This window comes from Coregonus lavaretus (genome assembly GCF_964263955.1).
Source record: "Coregonus lavaretus genome assembly, chromosome: 21".
In the NCBI taxonomy this organism is placed as follows: Eukaryota; Metazoa; Chordata; class Actinopteri; order Salmoniformes; family Salmonidae; genus Coregonus; species Coregonus lavaretus.
The window spans coordinates 21,191,712-21,208,915 of record NC_140008.1 but is presented as its reverse complement, the minus strand read 5'-3'; positions in this window follow the sequence as shown (position 1 = coordinate 21,208,915).

The following is a 17,204-nucleotide window of genomic DNA, read 5'->3' as shown; positions in this document are numbered from 1 at the left end:
TTATAGCCTATGCCTATTTTGTACATTTGATTCAACCAAACATCACCACCTATTTGAATGATATAAAAAATGGTAAACAGTTTATTACCACCATATTCAAAAGGTTTCACTTTTGAGTAATTGGGTGAGATGTGGAGATACAGCAGAACATTATAATGCAAGTTTGAAATAGCCACTTCTCTTTCTGCATTTGAGTGTGTTCCCCGCTATTTGTAATAATTATCTGTTTATGATAATGGGGGGGGAAAAGGCTGGGAGTCTGCAATATCTTTAAGAATCCTTAACTGGAATTTCCCTGCATTTGGAATTTGCAAACTATTTGACAACTAACCGAATTGCGGGAAACACCATTTGACCACTCAAGAGACCAAAGCAATTACTACTACTTACACCATAAAAAAAAAACATATTTGTAAAGAAGGCTCGACAGAAAAAGCCACGATAAAAAAATGTATAGGCTATTTTATTTATGTATAAACTAGAAAGCAAAACACTGCAATTCATAGCAAATAATTGTTTTAATAAAAACAAGTTGTTTCTCATTAAATTCAGGCCCATTCCTATCAACTCTTGAATATAACGAGTGTGAAAATATCTTATAGAGGGAATTTGTTTTAAATAGTTTTTTTTAAAAGCCTATAGCCCACTCTTCTGGAAAATGTAGTCATTGCTCCCTTTCAAAATTGACATTTGACCCGATATAAAAACATGCCTGCCATAATAACCTTTAGGCCTATAGGCTAACTCATTATATCTCCCATAATAACCCTTAGGCCTATAGCCTAACTCATTATATCTTCGATCACACTATAGTCCTACATATCCATATTTACTCAATATAATCCAACATAACCAGCACTGGCATTACTAATTGGATGTAATATGTTTATTTAATCAATGGGTTTACTTTTTAAACATATACTTCCTTTTCTCAGCGAGACAGAGAGAGAAAGAGAGAGAGAGAGAGAGAGAGAGAGAGAGAGAGACTTCAAGGTAAGAAAAATGATAGAATGATGAATCTCTAAACTTCATATTATTGTCCACTAGGTGCCGTGCTAGTGATTGGAGAGCAGTAGGCCTACACCAAAGAAAATATTACCTTATGAGCACTCAATACATATAGCCTATGAAATACCCAAGGAACAGGGATTGTGGATGGTTAAAGAGTGCAATTTTAAACCTAATTTAGTTAGACTAACTTAACTTTACCAACAAACATTTTTGTTCTCTAATTTGGTATATTGCTCTTTAACTTCAAACTATAAATCAGTATAAACTCAGAAATTGATGAATACATATTAAACATTTACTTTGGAACAATCATTTGACAAGTGTGATGTTTCAATATTTATGGTTGACAGCCTACTCTCAAGTAGCCCAGTTCAAGGCCAAATCAATAAATCTTGAAAAATATTAAGAACAGTGTTTAAAGGTCAAACATTAAGCTACTTCTGCTGAGGAATGAGGAGAATTGTATAACAAAATGTCAAAAAATATATAATGGGACAAATCCTAAACAGTAGTCAACAAAACAAACAAAGCCAGTACAAAAACAGACCAAACCACTAAACACTTACATGATGGATAGTTATAATAGAAATCTACTTGAAATCTAATGTTTGCGAGTGTTGAGCAAGCTTTAAATTATGTCCGAGAACCCAATGGCAAAAGAAACCACGAACCACTGAAGCTCATAATGCGATACTCTATCACACTGCAGTGCACTGCATATAGGCGCAGGCTGCTTTTCACTGTCCCCGGACCACTCTCTACTGCAATGCTACTTACGTGCCAGTTTGGGTGTTGTCCTCATCTTTGCGTGATTGGCAGAAAAGAGGATGGAACCGTATCTGTCCGATTCAAGAACCACTCTTCAGCCGCCGGAGATCTCGTTCTCTGCTCGACCGAAACAGCGGTAGGCTTTCTCTCTCTCTTTACTCGCCCGGTAGTCCGCAGATTTTTCCAAAAGCCAGTGCTCCTACTTCAGCGTACAGCCGCTCAGGCTCCTCGCTGAACGCTGGTCTTTTGCTCGCTACCCCTGTAACAAGAAAAGCCGTTTATGGCTACACACAATCTGAAAAGGGGCCGATTTAAAAAGAGAAGAATGCATCAAGAACAACAAAAGTCAGTTATACCAAGTCTGCTTCACCCCCCCCACCCCCCACCCCGCACATAATGAGAAGGAAAAGCTTTATATTTTTTTCCGTGGGTATTCAGAGATAATTTGAAGCCATTGTTTCTGATACAGATGGTTCTTTTTAATACAATAACGCTGCTCTTTGTGAATTCTACCCACAATACAAATCTAAAGCGTTCTCCTGAATAACCATTTTGTTCTCTCTTGTATAGGGCAAACAAAAGCTGCCGTGAGGTAATGGGCTTGGTTTATTATTGAAAGGCATAGAATGGGGATTTGATAAAGATTTTTTTCGTTTGCAGAAAGTAGGCTTCACTGCAATGTCAGGAGAAGCTGGCAATGGTTGAACAAAATGTTAGCTATAGGTTGGTGATGAACATTATTATTATTATTATTATTATTATATTAATACATATTATTATTATTATTATTATTATTATTATTATTATTATTATTATTATCAACAATTCCCCCAAACTACCGTTTACAAGCTGAATCCTTAAACTGGAGAGAAAGCGGATGAGACTGACAATTTTTTGGAGAGATAGGCTACATTAGACTATGATAAAACGAACTGTGGTTACGGATTTTGAATGAAGCTTAAAAGTTGCATATAACATGGGTTTAAAATCTCAATCGTTTTGTTACCATGGATTTCACATAGCATTATTATTATTAGTTAAGTGAGATGATTGAATGTAGCATTCAGGGAGCATAAGAAGGTTTCTCTATAGCCATTTAAAGTAACGTATTCAATCTGCAGCTGATGCCATTTGTAATTAAGCTATGGGTAATCAATAAAGTGCTTAAGGAGTTACAAAGGGAGCATGGAAGTTTAGCCAAAGGAAACATATTGCATATCACCAATCATTAGGGCTGAATTTACTCTCCATGTCACCTAAGCTTTGGCTTTGGCCAAACTCAAGGTCTTTATCACTCCTGGCAGAGAGCTGGAAGAGAAAATAGGAATCTCAAGACAAAAGGTCTCGGCAGGGAAAGTTGTTAGTCAGTGGCTCTACATTTGTCTACTTTTCTATAGGAATTACTGGCTTCCCCTACCTTCCTATAGCTCCATACAGACATTAATCCACTCCAGTGGCAGCAAGGGCTTTGTCTTCTCATAGACAATGGTTCACTGTTAATCTCTAATGTGCTGCTGCTGCAAAGGTGTGAGCAATAATGACTTAAATCAAAATTCTACCCATGTTAATTAGCTTGCAAGGTGCACCTAAGAAAAGGGAGGGAGTTGAACAGATTATGCAGGGGACGTCTAATAACAACAACAAAAACAGTAATCGGGTGATAGGAATATTATGGAGGAGTTGAGTGACAAAATGTTCCACTGCCTCCACCTTGTTTGAAATCAGTGCAGCGAACAGTAATCTGAAAATGTTTCATGTCTTTCTCAAAACTCACTTTCAAAACACTTTCCTTCCTCTCAATTGTGAGTCAAGGAAAATTATATTGGCTTTAAGTATTATTGTCAAGAGGATTAACAGATTTACTGTTAGTAATATGTTTTGCCACAGATCACATTACTAACTTTTATCTCCAAGTTAGATAAAAGTCAAATGAGTCATACAATGGACGTCTTTGGATGATTTGAATTAAAACTACATTGAGAGAGAAATGATACAATGCAACAGCTCATTGTTTTTCAGGCAGTCTAATAGCAGCTGGGCTGAGAGAGTTCACTTATAAGTGTTTTGAGCATCACAGAATGCTAACACATTTCACATGAAAAACTGGGCATTCATATCTGCAACCCCACAACATGGGTTTTCATGTCCATATCCATGAGCCCCCCTGCTTTATGTGCATGTATTTGACACAAGCACAGCCTAATGGGAGGATGACATTCAAGACCCCCATGCTTTTTTCTTTACGGAAGACACTGAATCTGTTATCAATGAGAGAGTAGTCCTCCAAAAGCACACAAGGCCAGAGATCTGTCAGTCATGTGTCAGATTGATCCCTCAAGTGAACTATCATGGCAATGAATAGAGAGTGTAAGGCCATACACACTAATAAACTCTCACACATTCACAGGGACCAGAGTTCAATGTGGACTGCTCTCATTACTTCAGGGGCTAGCTTCTCAGTGCTCACTGCATGACATTACTTCAATGTGATTAAGATAGCATCATCAATAATTGGTTTATAGGCGATACATGGCTTGAAACGTTTATTGTCAGCAATATCCTGGTGCAATTGGCTAGTAGTTAAAACAATGGTTAGACAAACCAGATGTCTTTGACATAAAATACTCAAGCTCTAGCAACTGTACTTTGCTTGTCATACACAGCAGATATACAATGGTGTAATGTTAATGCACTACTTACTCAAGGACATCATCAAAAAATGTGGAGTGAAGTCACATTTTTCCCCTCACTCACCAAGGAACACCAATGCACAGCACACCCACCCACCCACAAAGTAAACCCACCTAACACACCCCTCTGCCATAAACCACTGACATACACAATATGCCTATATAACTCACACTTAGTCTGGTAACTATTCACTGGAAGCGCTCTAATGCATAGCACAGTAATGACTGAGTGACAAAACACTTGTCATAATATGCTGTGACAGACTGTAATAATAGTCATAAGCATTATGAAGGCTGACATAATCCTATTAACACAGCCAAGATGTGTGATACTTATGTGAATTGTCATGACCTATGACCTGGTGTTATTCCTATGACAGTGCTATCTATGGTTGCACTGTCCAGTCATATTATATGATCATCTGCATTTTCCAAGGTATGGAAGCCAATGCTATACCTATGCAATTTCAAACAATCTCAACAGAATTATGCATGCTATTAGCATTTTCATATCTCATTTTACAGCTACGTGAGACAGAGTACATAGACAGTGAAAATCAATAGACAATAGAGTTGAACTGGCTTGAACCTGCCTACCAGCAGAAATAGTTAGAGAGACACCCCGTGTGGAAAACAGCCATGTCGCAACAATAGCAAATAGGTAGCGGGTCCCATCAGATAACAGAAGACCTGCACTGTAAAACACACATAATAGATCCAGCTAAGTGGCAGAAGTGGCGATAATCTACCACAGCGCTTACTAGACAGTTACTCTCACCATCAGACATACCAATGGGTTTGTTTACTGGCCAATTTGAATTAAAATAAAGCTTTGCTTCTGCTGACCACACATCATTATCCATGAGACTATAATCCCAGCAGCAAATCCTATAGTTTCCAGAGCCAGGGCCCCTTTGTTTGAGATCGCTGACTGCTTAGCCTATAACAAAGAGAAATGAGGCGTTCACCTCATCCTCTGTAATTAAGTGTGGCGAGTAATTTAGTGACAAACCCAGACACCCAAGGCAGCATAGGATGATACCTCACACAGAAAGTGATACCACGCAGGGTACAGTAGAAGAGAGTAGACACTGGACTGGATGTAATAACTGTACAATCCCACATATTTAAACAAGCTATCCATTTCTTTCCAGATATCACACACATATTTTTGGCAACAATACAAAAAACACACTATGGGACAGACAGAAGAAGATCAAGATACGTATTAAATTGAATATTTGAATTGAAGCATCAACTCATTTTTCTCTCACTATAGAAGTGAACAGGCAGGTACTTCAGATAAACCAATCAATACAAGGCAGAATTAATGGGCTTATTTTGAATGATTAGTTTGTTCATTATGACATGTACAGTGGGAATCATAAGTATTCACCCCCCTTGGATTTTTTCACATTTTGTTGTTTTACAAAGTGGTATTAAAACAGATTTTTTTGTCAACGATCTACACAAAATACTCTGTCAGCAGAAAACTAATTCTAACAATACTTTTAAAAAATAAGCTAAATGTAACACTAATATACCTGTATTACATAAGTAATGATGGTGTTGGAGTTGTGTGCGACCACGCAGTCATGGGTGAACAGCGAGTACAGGAGGGGACTAAGCACTCACCCCTGAGGGGCCCTGTATTGAGGGTCAGTGAGGCGGATGTGTTGTTGCCTATCCCCACCACCTGGGGGTGGTGCTTCAGGAAGCCCAGGATCCAGTTGCAGAGGGAGGTGTTCAGTCCCAGGGTCCTGAGCTTAGTGATGAGCTTGGAGGGCACTATGGTGTTGAACGCTGGGCTATAGTCAATGAACAGCATTCTCACATAGGTGTTCCTCTTGTCCAGGTGGGAGAGAGCAGTGTGGAAAGCAATAGAGATTGCGTCATCTGTAGATCTGTTGGGGCGGTATGCGAATTGGAGTGGGTCCAGGGTGTCTGGGATGATGGTGTTGATGTGAGCCATGACCAGCCTTTCAAAGCATTTCATGGTTACAGATGTGAGTGCTACGGGGCGATAGTCATTTAGACAGGTTACCTTGGCGTTCTTGGGCAAAGGGACTATGGTGGTTTGCTTGAAACATGTAGGTATTACAGACTGGATCAGGGATAGGTTGAAAATGTCAGTGAAGACACTTGCCAGCTGGTCAGCGCATGCTCTGAGTACACGTCCTGGTAATCCATCTGGCCCCACGGCCTTGTGAATGTTAACCTGTTTAAAGGTCTTACTCACATCGGCTACGGAGAGCGAGATCACACAGTCGTCAGAAACAGCTGGTGCTCAGCGTTGCTTGCCTCGAAGCGAGTGTAGAATGAATTTAGCTTGTCTGGTAGGCTTGCGTCACTGGGCAGCTTGCGGCTGGTTTTCCCTTTGTAATCCATGATAGTTTGCAAGCTCTGTCACATCCAACGAGCGTCAGAGATGGCATAGTAGGATTCGATCTTAGTCCTGCATTAACGTTTTGACTGTTTGATGGCTCGACGAAAGTCGTAGCGGGATTTCTTATAATTGTCCGGATTAGTGTCCCGCTCCTTGAAAACGGCAGCTCTAGCCTTTAGCTCAGTGTGGATGTTGTCTGTAATCTATGGCTTCGGGTTGGGATATGTACGTACTACGTACGGTCACTGTGGGGATGTCGTCGTCGATGCACATACAGTGGGGAGAACAAGTATTTGATACACTGCCGATTTTGCAGGTTTTCCTACTTACAAATCATGTAGAGATCTGTAATTTTTATCATAGGTACACTTCAACTGTGAGAGACGGAATCTAAAACAAAAATCCATAAAATCACATTGTATGATTTTTAAGTAATTAATTAGCATTTTATTGCATGACATAAGTATTTCATACATCAGAAAAGCAGAACTTAATATTTGGTACAGAAACCTTTGTTTGCAATTACAGAGATCATACGTTTCCTGTAGGTCTTGACCAGGTTTGCACACACTGCAGCAGGGATTTTGGCCCACTCCTCCATACAGACCTTCTCCAGATCCTTCAGGTTTCGGGGCTGTCGCTGGGCAATACGGACTTTCAGCTCCCTCCAAAGATTTTCTATTGGGTTCAGGTCTGGAGACAGGCTAGGCCACTCCAAGACCTTGAGATGCTTGTTACGTAGCCACTCCTTAGTTGCCTTGGCTGTGTGTTTCGGGTCGTTGTCATGCTGGAAGACCCAGCCACGACCCATCTTCAATGCTCTTACTGAGGGAAGGAGGTTGTTGGCCAAGATCTCGCGATACATGGCCCCATCCATCCTCCCCTCAATACGGTGCAGTCGTCCTGTCCCCTTTGCAGAAAAGCATCCCCAAAGAATGATGTTTCCACCTCCATGCTTCACGGTTGGGATGGTGTTCTTGGGGTTGTACTCATCCTTCTTCTTCCTCCAAACACGGCGAGTGGAGTTTAGACCAAAAAGCTATATTTTTGTCTCATCAGACCACATACCCTTCTCCCATTCCTCCTCTGGATCATCCAGATGGTCATTGGCAAACTTCAGACGGGCCTGGACATGCGCTGGCTTGAGCAGGGGGACCTTGCGTGCGCTGCAGGATTTTAATCCATGACGGCGTAGTGTGTTACTAATGGTTTTCTTTGAGACTGTGGTCCCAGCTCTCTTCAGGTCATTGACCAGGTCCTGCCGTGTAGTTCTGGGCTGATCCCTCACCTTCCCCATGATCATTGATGCCCCACGAGGAGAGATCTTGCATGGAGCCCCAGACCGAGGGTGATTGACCGTCATCTTGAACTTCCATTTTCTAATAATTGCGCCAACTGTGAGAGACGGAATCTAAAACAAAAATCCAGAAAATCACATTGTATGATTTTTAAGTAATAATTTGCATTTTATTGCATGACATAAGTATTTGATCACCTACCAACCAGTAAGAATTCTGGCTCTCACTGACCTGTTAGTTTTTCTTTAAGAAGCCCTCCTGTTCTCCACTCATTACCTGTATTAACTGCACCTGTTTGAACTCGTTACCTGTATAGAAGACACCTGTCCACACACTCAATCAAACAGACTCCAACCTCTCCACAATGGCCAAGACCAGAGAGCTGTATAAGGACATCAGGGATAAAATTGTAGACCTGCACAAGGATGGGATTCGCTACAGGACAATAGGCAAGCAGCTTGGTGAGAAGGCAACAACTGTTGCCGCAATTATTAGAAAATGGAAGAAGTTCAAGATGACGGTCAATCACCCTCGGTCTGGGGCTCCATGCAAGATCTCACCTCGTGGGGCATCAATGATCATGAGGAAGGTGAGGGATCAGCCCAGAACTACACGGCAGGACCTGGTCAATGACCTGAAGAGAGCTGGGACCACAGTCTCAAAGAAAACCATTAGTAACACACTACGCCGTCATGGATTAAAATCCTGCAGCGCACGCAAGGTTCCCCTGCTCAAGTCAGCGCATGTCCAGGCCTGTCTGAAGTTTGCCAATGACCATCTGGATGATCGAGAGGAGGAATGGGAGAAGGGCATGTGGTCTGATGAGACAAACATATAGCTTTTTGGTCTAAACTCCACTCGCCGTGTTTGGAGGAAGAAGGATGAGTACGACCCCAAGAACACCATCCCAACCGTAAAGCATGGAGGTGGAAACATCATTCTTTGGGGATGCTTTTCTGCAAAGGGGACAGGACGACTGCACCGTATTGAGGGGAGGATGGATGGGGCCATGTATCGCGAGATCTTGGCCAACAACCTCCTTCCCTCAGTAAGAGCATTGAAGATGGGTCGTGGCTGGGTCTTCCAGCATGACAACGACCAGAAACACACAGCCAGGGCAACTAAGGAGTGGCTCCGTAAGAAGCATCTCAAGGTCCTGGAGTGGCCTAGCCTGTCTCCAGACCTGAACCCAATAGAAAATCTTTGGAGGGAGCTGAAAGTCTGTATTGCCCAGCGACAGCCCCGAAACCTGAAGGATCTGGAGAAGGTCTGTATGGAGGAGTGGGCCAAAATCCCTGCTGCAGTGTGTGCAAACTGGTCAAGACCTACAGGAAACGTATGATCTCTGTAATTGCGAACAAAGTTTTTTTTACCAAATATTAAGTTCTGCTTTTCTGATGTATGAAATACTTATGTCATGCAATAAAATGCAAATTAATTACTTAAAAATCATACAATGTGATTTTCTGGATTTTTGTTTTAGATTCCGTCTCTCACAGTTGAAGTGTGTCTATGATAAAAATTACAGACCTCTACATGCTTTGTAAGTAGGAAAACCTGCAAAATCGGCAGTGTATCAAATACTTGTTCTCCCCACTGTATATATATATATTTTTCAATTTTAAAACATACAATCTACCTGCAGTGAAGCCGCTCAACATTTACATTACATTCAGTCATCTAGCAGACACTCCCATCCACAGCGACCCACAGGAGCAACCAGGGTCAAGCGGCCCGCCCAAGGACACATCGACAGAACTCCCACCAAGTCAAATCGGGGACCCAAACAAGCGAACTCTTGGCCACCGGCCCAAGCTCCCAACCGCCAGGCCACCAACCATCCAAGATCCTCCCCACAGTTCTATGTCTTGGGTCAATTTTAGATTCATGTTATGATTTTTCAGCCATTCCTGAACCTGTGACCAGAAACAGGCTCCCTGAGGGCAATACCAGAACATTTGGTCTATTAATTTTGTATCCTCTCAACAAAATCTGCAGAGCTGCAATGATTGTATGCCCAATAATTTTAGCTGAAAAGCACGAAGTCTTAATATATATCAACTCATATACCCTGTGCCATGAAATCGGTACATCAAAAATCTCTTCCCAGCTATTTTGCAATCTGTATGGCACAGCTGTCAACATCCTGGTCCTCAAATGAAACTGGTATACTTTCCTATGTATGCTATTTTTGTTCCTCCGCCAGTTTTGATCCTTTATATTGGGCAGGCAGTCCAGTTCCCTACTTCCTCCCGCTGCCACCTTCCTCCTCCATTTTTTGGGTTAATGCTGTAATCAATATGTTGTAATCTTGGATTGAGCAGACCTTCCCATACAATTCCGATAGCTCCATGAAAGACATAACTCTACCATTCCAATTTACAATATAATTTAAAAACAAAATACCCTTTTCAAACATATTTTCCATAAATACAGGTATTTTATCAACCAACACATTTAAGTTCAACCATAATATTTGTTGTAATATTTGTTCTGTCTTTTCTGTGGGATGACATTTAAATTGTAACCAGCTTTGCATTGCTTGTTTGAAAAGATACTTTGAACAAGGTTTCATTTTCAATTAATCGAAAATGAGACATGGCAATCTGCACAAAGGCAAAAAGGCAATTTTTAAACAAGGGATGAGCTTTTCTTAGTAATCTACTTGAGAACCGTTTTGGGTTCAAGTAAAACTTTTGTATGTGTGAAGCTTTTAGAGAGAGGTTTAGTGCTTTTATATACATTTCATAATCTCAGCCCACCCAGTTCATATTCATTATATAGAAAGGCAAGCTTTATCTTGTCTGGTTTAGCATCCAGATAAAGCGTACTATTTTTTGCTCATGTGATTTGAAAAACGAGTTATCAGTAGGAAGCACCATAAGTAAGTGAGTAAACTGAGATATGACTAAGGAGTTAATCAGAGTAATTTTCCATAAATATACAGGTATTTACCTCTCCATGTTTGCAGGATCTTGTCTGTTTTTACTAGTTTTCTATTGAAATTCTTTGTGGAGAGCTCATTTATATATTTTGTGATATGAATACTAAGTATGTCTACTTCACCGTCAGCCCATTTAATAGGTAAACTGCAGGGTAATGTAAAAGTTGTGTTTTTTAAAGATCCAATACGTAATATGGTACACTTATCATAATTAGGTTTTAGTCCAGAGAGGCCAGAAAAGTTATCGAGATCTTCAATGAGACATTTTAGGGATCTAGCTTGCGGACTTATTATAAAACTTGAGTCATCGGCATACATGGACACCTTTGTTTTTAAGCCTTGGATTTCTAATCCTCTAATGTTGTTATTTGATCTGATTTTAACAGCTAGCATTTCGATGGCCATAACGAATAGATATGGTGACAGCGGACACCCTTGTTTAACTCCTCTTGACAGTTCAAAACTCTCAGAGAAGTAGCCGCTATTTACTAGTTTACACCTGGGGCTGCTGTACATTACTTTTAACCATTGAATAAGACACTCACTGAAATTGAAAAAATCCAGGCATTTATATATAAAATCCAGTCTTACTTTATCAAAGGTCTTTCCAAATCCGCTATGTATACCAGGCCTGGCTTCTTAGATGTTTCATGTTGTTCTATTATTTCTAGTAGTTGCTGTATATTATCTCCAATGTATCTGTCACGCCCTGACCTATGGAACTCTTGTTTGTTGAGTCAGGGTGTGAATGTCTATTTGAGATCTATGTTAGTCTATTTCTATGTTGCAGATCTAGGTTGATCTTTCTATGTTTGGCCGGGTGTGATTCCCAACCAGAGGCAGCTGTCGCTCATTGTCTCTGATTGGGGATCATACTTAAGTAGCCTGGTTGCCTACCTTTGTTGTGGGATCTTGTTCCGTTTAGGCTTGTATGTGTATAGCCTGAGGACTTCACGTTACGTTGTTTCTTGTTTTGTTGTATGTTTATTAAGTTAATAAACATGTACGCTTTTCACGCTGCACCTTGGTCTGACCCATCTCTCAACGATCGTGACAGTATCGTCCATATAAAAATCTGTCTGATCAGGATGAACAATACCTGGTAAAACATTTTTAATTCTGAGTGCTATGCATTTCGCTAGTATTTTTGCATCAGAACATTGAAGTGTAAGAGGCCTCCAGTTTTTAAGATGGACTGGATCTTTATATTTGCCATCCGGTTCTTGTTTTAATAATAGTGAAATCAGACCTTCCTGCTGAATACCTGACAAATTACAATTTCTATAGGAGTAGTTAAAAAAAGCTAATAATGGAGCTTTAAGTATATATACACTACCGGTCAAATGATTTAGAACACCTACTCTTTCAAGGGTTTTTCTTTATTTTTACTATTTTCTATATTGTAGAATAATAGTGAAGACATCAAAACTATGAAATAACACATATGGAAATCATGTAGTAACCAAAAAAGTGTTAAACAAATCAAAATATATTTTATATTTGAGATTCTTCAAATAGCCACCCTTTGCCTTGATGACAGCTTTGCACACTCTTGACATTCTCTCAACCAGCTTAACCTGGAATGCTTTTCCAACAGTCTTGAAGGAGTTCCCACATATGCTGAGCACTTGTTGGCTGCTGTTCCTTCACTCTGCGGTCTGACTCATCCCAAACCATCTCAATTTGGTTGAGGTCGGGGGATTGTGGAGGCCAGGTCATCTGATGCAGGCCCCGTGTAGCTCAGTTGGTAGAGCATGGCGCTTGCAACACCAGGGTTGTGGGTTCGATTCCCACGGGGGGCCAGTATGAAAATGTAAGCACTCACTAACTGTAAGTTGCTCTGGATAAGAGCATCTGCTAAATGACTAAAATAAAAATAAAAATAAAATGTAAATGCAGCACTCCATCACTCTCCTTCTTGGGAAAATAGCCCTTACACAGTCTGGAGGTGTGTTGGGTCATTGTCCTGTTGAAAAACAAATGATAGTCCCACTAAGCCCAAACCAGATGGGATGGCGTATCGTTGCAGAATGCTGTGGTAGCCATGCTGGTTAAGTGTGCCTTGAATTCTAAATAAATCACAGACAGTGTCACCAGCAAAGCACCCCCACACCATAACACATCCTCCTCCATGCTTTACGGTGGGAAATACACATGTGGAGATAATCCGTTCACCCACACCGCATCTCACAAAGACACGGTGGTTGGAACCAAAAATCTCCAACTTGGACTCCAGACCAAAGGACACATTTCTACCGGTCTAATGTCCATTGCTCATGTTCCTTAGGTAGTCCTTATTGGTGTCCTTAGGTAGTGGTTTCTTTGCAGCAATATGACCATGAAGGCCTGATTCACACAGTCTCCTCTGAACAGTTGATGTTGAGATGTGTCTGTTAATTGAACTCTGGGAAGCATTTATTTGGGCAGCAATTTCTGAGGCTGGTAACTCTAATGAACTTATCCTCTGCAGCAGAGGTAACTCTAGGTCTTCCATTCCTGTGGCGGTCCTCATGAGAGCCAGTTTCATCATAGCGCTTGATGGTTTTTGCGACTGAGATTGAAAAAACTTTCAAAGTTCTTGAAATGTTCCATATTGACTGACCATCATGTCTTAAAGTAATGATGGACTGTCGTTTCAATTAGCTTATTTGAGCTGTTCTTGCCATAATATGGACTTGGTCTTTTACCAAACAGGGCTATCTTCTGTATACCACTCCTACCTTGTCACAACACAACCGATTGGCTCAAACGCATTAAGAATAAAATAAACAAGGCACACCTGTTAATTTAAATGCATTCCAGGTGACTACCTCATGAAGCTGGTTGAGAGAATGCCAAGCGTGTGCAAAGCTGTCATCAAGGCAAAGGGTGGCTATTTGAAGAATCTCAAATATAAAATATATTTTGAGTTGTTTAACACTTTTTTGTTTACTACATGATTCCATATGTGTTATTTCATAGTTTTGATGTCTTCACTATTATTCTACAATGTAGAAAATAGTAAAAATATAGAAAAACCCTGGAATGAGTAGGCTTTCTAAAACCTTTGACCAGTAGTGTATATAAAAAAAGGCTTGATATACCTCTACCGATGCACTTATTAAGGAAGCTGGTGACTGATGTGTTAAACTCCTCAATGTTATCGGATGAATCCTGGAACATATTCCAGTCTGTGCTAGCGAACCAGTCCTGTAGCTTAGCATCCACTTCATTGGACAACTAAAGGACAAGGATAATATACTGTACATCTAGCTGGTTTTTCTATGAGGTGTGTGTCTCTTTGTTAACAACAGCTGGTGTGCAATCTCTAATGTTAAGGAAGTCTCAAGGTTTTGCTCACCTGAGTTATAATACCTCATGATAAGCTGCAGACCATACTATTTACCAAGAGATTTTTCATCTAGTACTTCCTGTTTGAGTTTTTGCTTGTAAGCAGGAATCAGGAAGATAGAGTTATGGTCAGATTTGCCAAATGGAGGGCGAGGGAGTGCTTTGTATGCATTTCTGTGTGTGGAGTAAAGGTGATCTAGTGTTTTGTTGCCTCTAGTTGCACAGGTGACATGCTGGTAAAAATTAGGTAAAACAGATTTCAGTTTTCATGCAATAAAATCACCAGCCACTAGGGGGGCCGCATCTGGATGTGCATTTTCTTGTTTGCTTATGGCCCTATAAAGCTTGTTGAGTGTGGTCTTAGTGCTAGCATCCGTTTGTGGTGGTAAATAGACAGCTACAAAAAATATGGATGAAAACTCTCTTGGTGAATAGCATGGTCTGTAGCTTATCAAGAGGTATTCTAACTCAGGTGAGCAAAACCTTGAGACTTCCTTAACATTAGAGATTGCGCACCAGGTGTTGTTAACAAAGAGACACACACCTCGTAGAAAAACCAGCTACATGTACAGTATATTATCCATGTCCTTACTCATCGACGTAGTCTGGTCAGGGAGCCCACTCGTTTGCCTCTCTTGTACCGGCTCTTCCTCTTTCGAGGCCTGGGGATTAGGGCCTGGTCTGGAACCAGCAGGACATCCACAGCTGCTAACTCGTTGAGGGAGAAATCTTCATCCAGATCGAGGTTAGTGATCGCTGTTCTGATGTCCATAAGCTGTTTTCGGTCATAGGAAATGATGGTGGAAATACTATGTAAAACAAAACTTAAGATCAGAGTAAAAAAAACACACAAAATAGCAGAATCGGTCAGGAGCCTGTAAGACGACAGCTATCCACTGCAGCACCATCTTCATCCACAGCATAAATATAATACATCATCCATAAGCATAATTATTAACTTTACCATGCTTAAAAATATATTCAATGTCTGATTTGTTATTGTTACCCATCTACCAATCACTGCCGTACTTTGAGGCTTTCGAAAAGCTCCCTGGTCTTTGTAGTTGAATCTGTGCTTGAAATTCAATACTTGACTGAGGGACCTTACAGATGTTGTATGTATGGGGGGGCAGAGGAAGAGGTATTCATTCAAATATGATGTCACCTAAACAAAGGGGGTGAATACTTATGCAACGACTGACTATATTTTTGTTATTTCATTTGTATTAATTTGGAAACATTTGTAGAATTGTCTTTGCACTTTGACAATATGGAGTATTTTTTGTAGATCATTGACAATTTCTTTTTACAAATTTCCATCCCACTCTGTAATGCAACTAATGTGAAAAAAACCAAAGAGGGGTGAATACTTATGATACCCACTGTATATGCTTTTCCCACTTTAAACCATGTAACAAAACATCCGTAACACATCCATGAAAACACAGCACAGTTTGCCATTAGGATTTCCACATGCCAGCGGGACCTAAAGTGGCGTCCATCTAAGCTGTTGACCGTATCCTCCATCCGTTTGGGAAGAGCTCCAGACAGCCTGGGTAGATGGGGCTGGCAGCTAGCTGCAGGGGTAGGATGCCGGGGTGTGGGGAAGGCACTAGGCAGCCATAGGTGGGACAGACATGGCTCCTTTCACCCTGGTCAGCAGGCCTAGCTGGCGCCAAGCATGGAGAATTAAGCGCAGTCCGGGACGGGATAGGATAGGCCTCTCTGCTGCTTTTAGGCCAGGAGCATGCAGATACAAGTATGCTCCAGACACAAGAGGCTGGACCACCATCTGACAGGGCTGAGCTGCCTTTGATAGAGCTTTGTTTTGATGGCCGTCCAGGGCTTTAGTCTAAATGGCTATCTTGTGGTGGAGTTTGTGAAAGCTGGGAGAATCTGGTAAAATGAAGACCATTCCCTTGCTACTGCACACACACAAACAAAATCATGTTTTTGGGTAAGTGGCTGGACAAAGAGAGGCTTGAGTGGCATTGTGTATCCATCTGCGGAAAAACACCAATGCTCACTATTATTTATCTACTGCAAATAATTTTTTCAATTATGAAATACAAATGTTCAGAGATAAATAAAATGCTTATTTTGGCGGCCCCTCAAATGTCCTTTCAAGTGTCATTTTTTAAAAATGTCCACGTGTGCCAAATATATCTATTGACATGAACAATGTTACTTCTTGGGGCACACACTTTTTGTTGAGGTTATAAGTAATGAAAGATATACAGTTTTCACCGTTTGTCACGATCGTTGAAAGGAGCGGACCAAGGCGCAGCGTGGAATGCGAACATACTTTATTTATATTCACCACACGAACAAAAACAACAAAACGATACGTGAAGTCCACGGTCAAAATCACAAACCAACAAGGAACAGGCCGGACCGGGCTGGCGACGCGCATCACAGGCTTGGTGCGAGGGACAGGGACAGGAACAGGCCGGACCGCACTGGGAACACACACCACTGGCCTTACACGGGGATCAGGAACGGGCCGGACCGGACTGGCAACACACCTCAGTACCTCTCGCCGTGCCTCTACACTTTCCTTCCCTCTACTCACCAATGGCTCCCGTAACCCGGTGGCCTTCTCTCCTCGTCCACTAACTCGCCCTTTTTCTGCCTCCAGCAGCCCCGTCGCCCATGCCATGTGCCCCCCCTAAACATTTATTGGGGGTGCCTCTCGTCTGTCCGACGACGACACTGTTGGCGCCGTACCTCCTCTCTCGCCAGGGCTTTAACCCTTGCCCATGGTCCTCGGCCCTCGA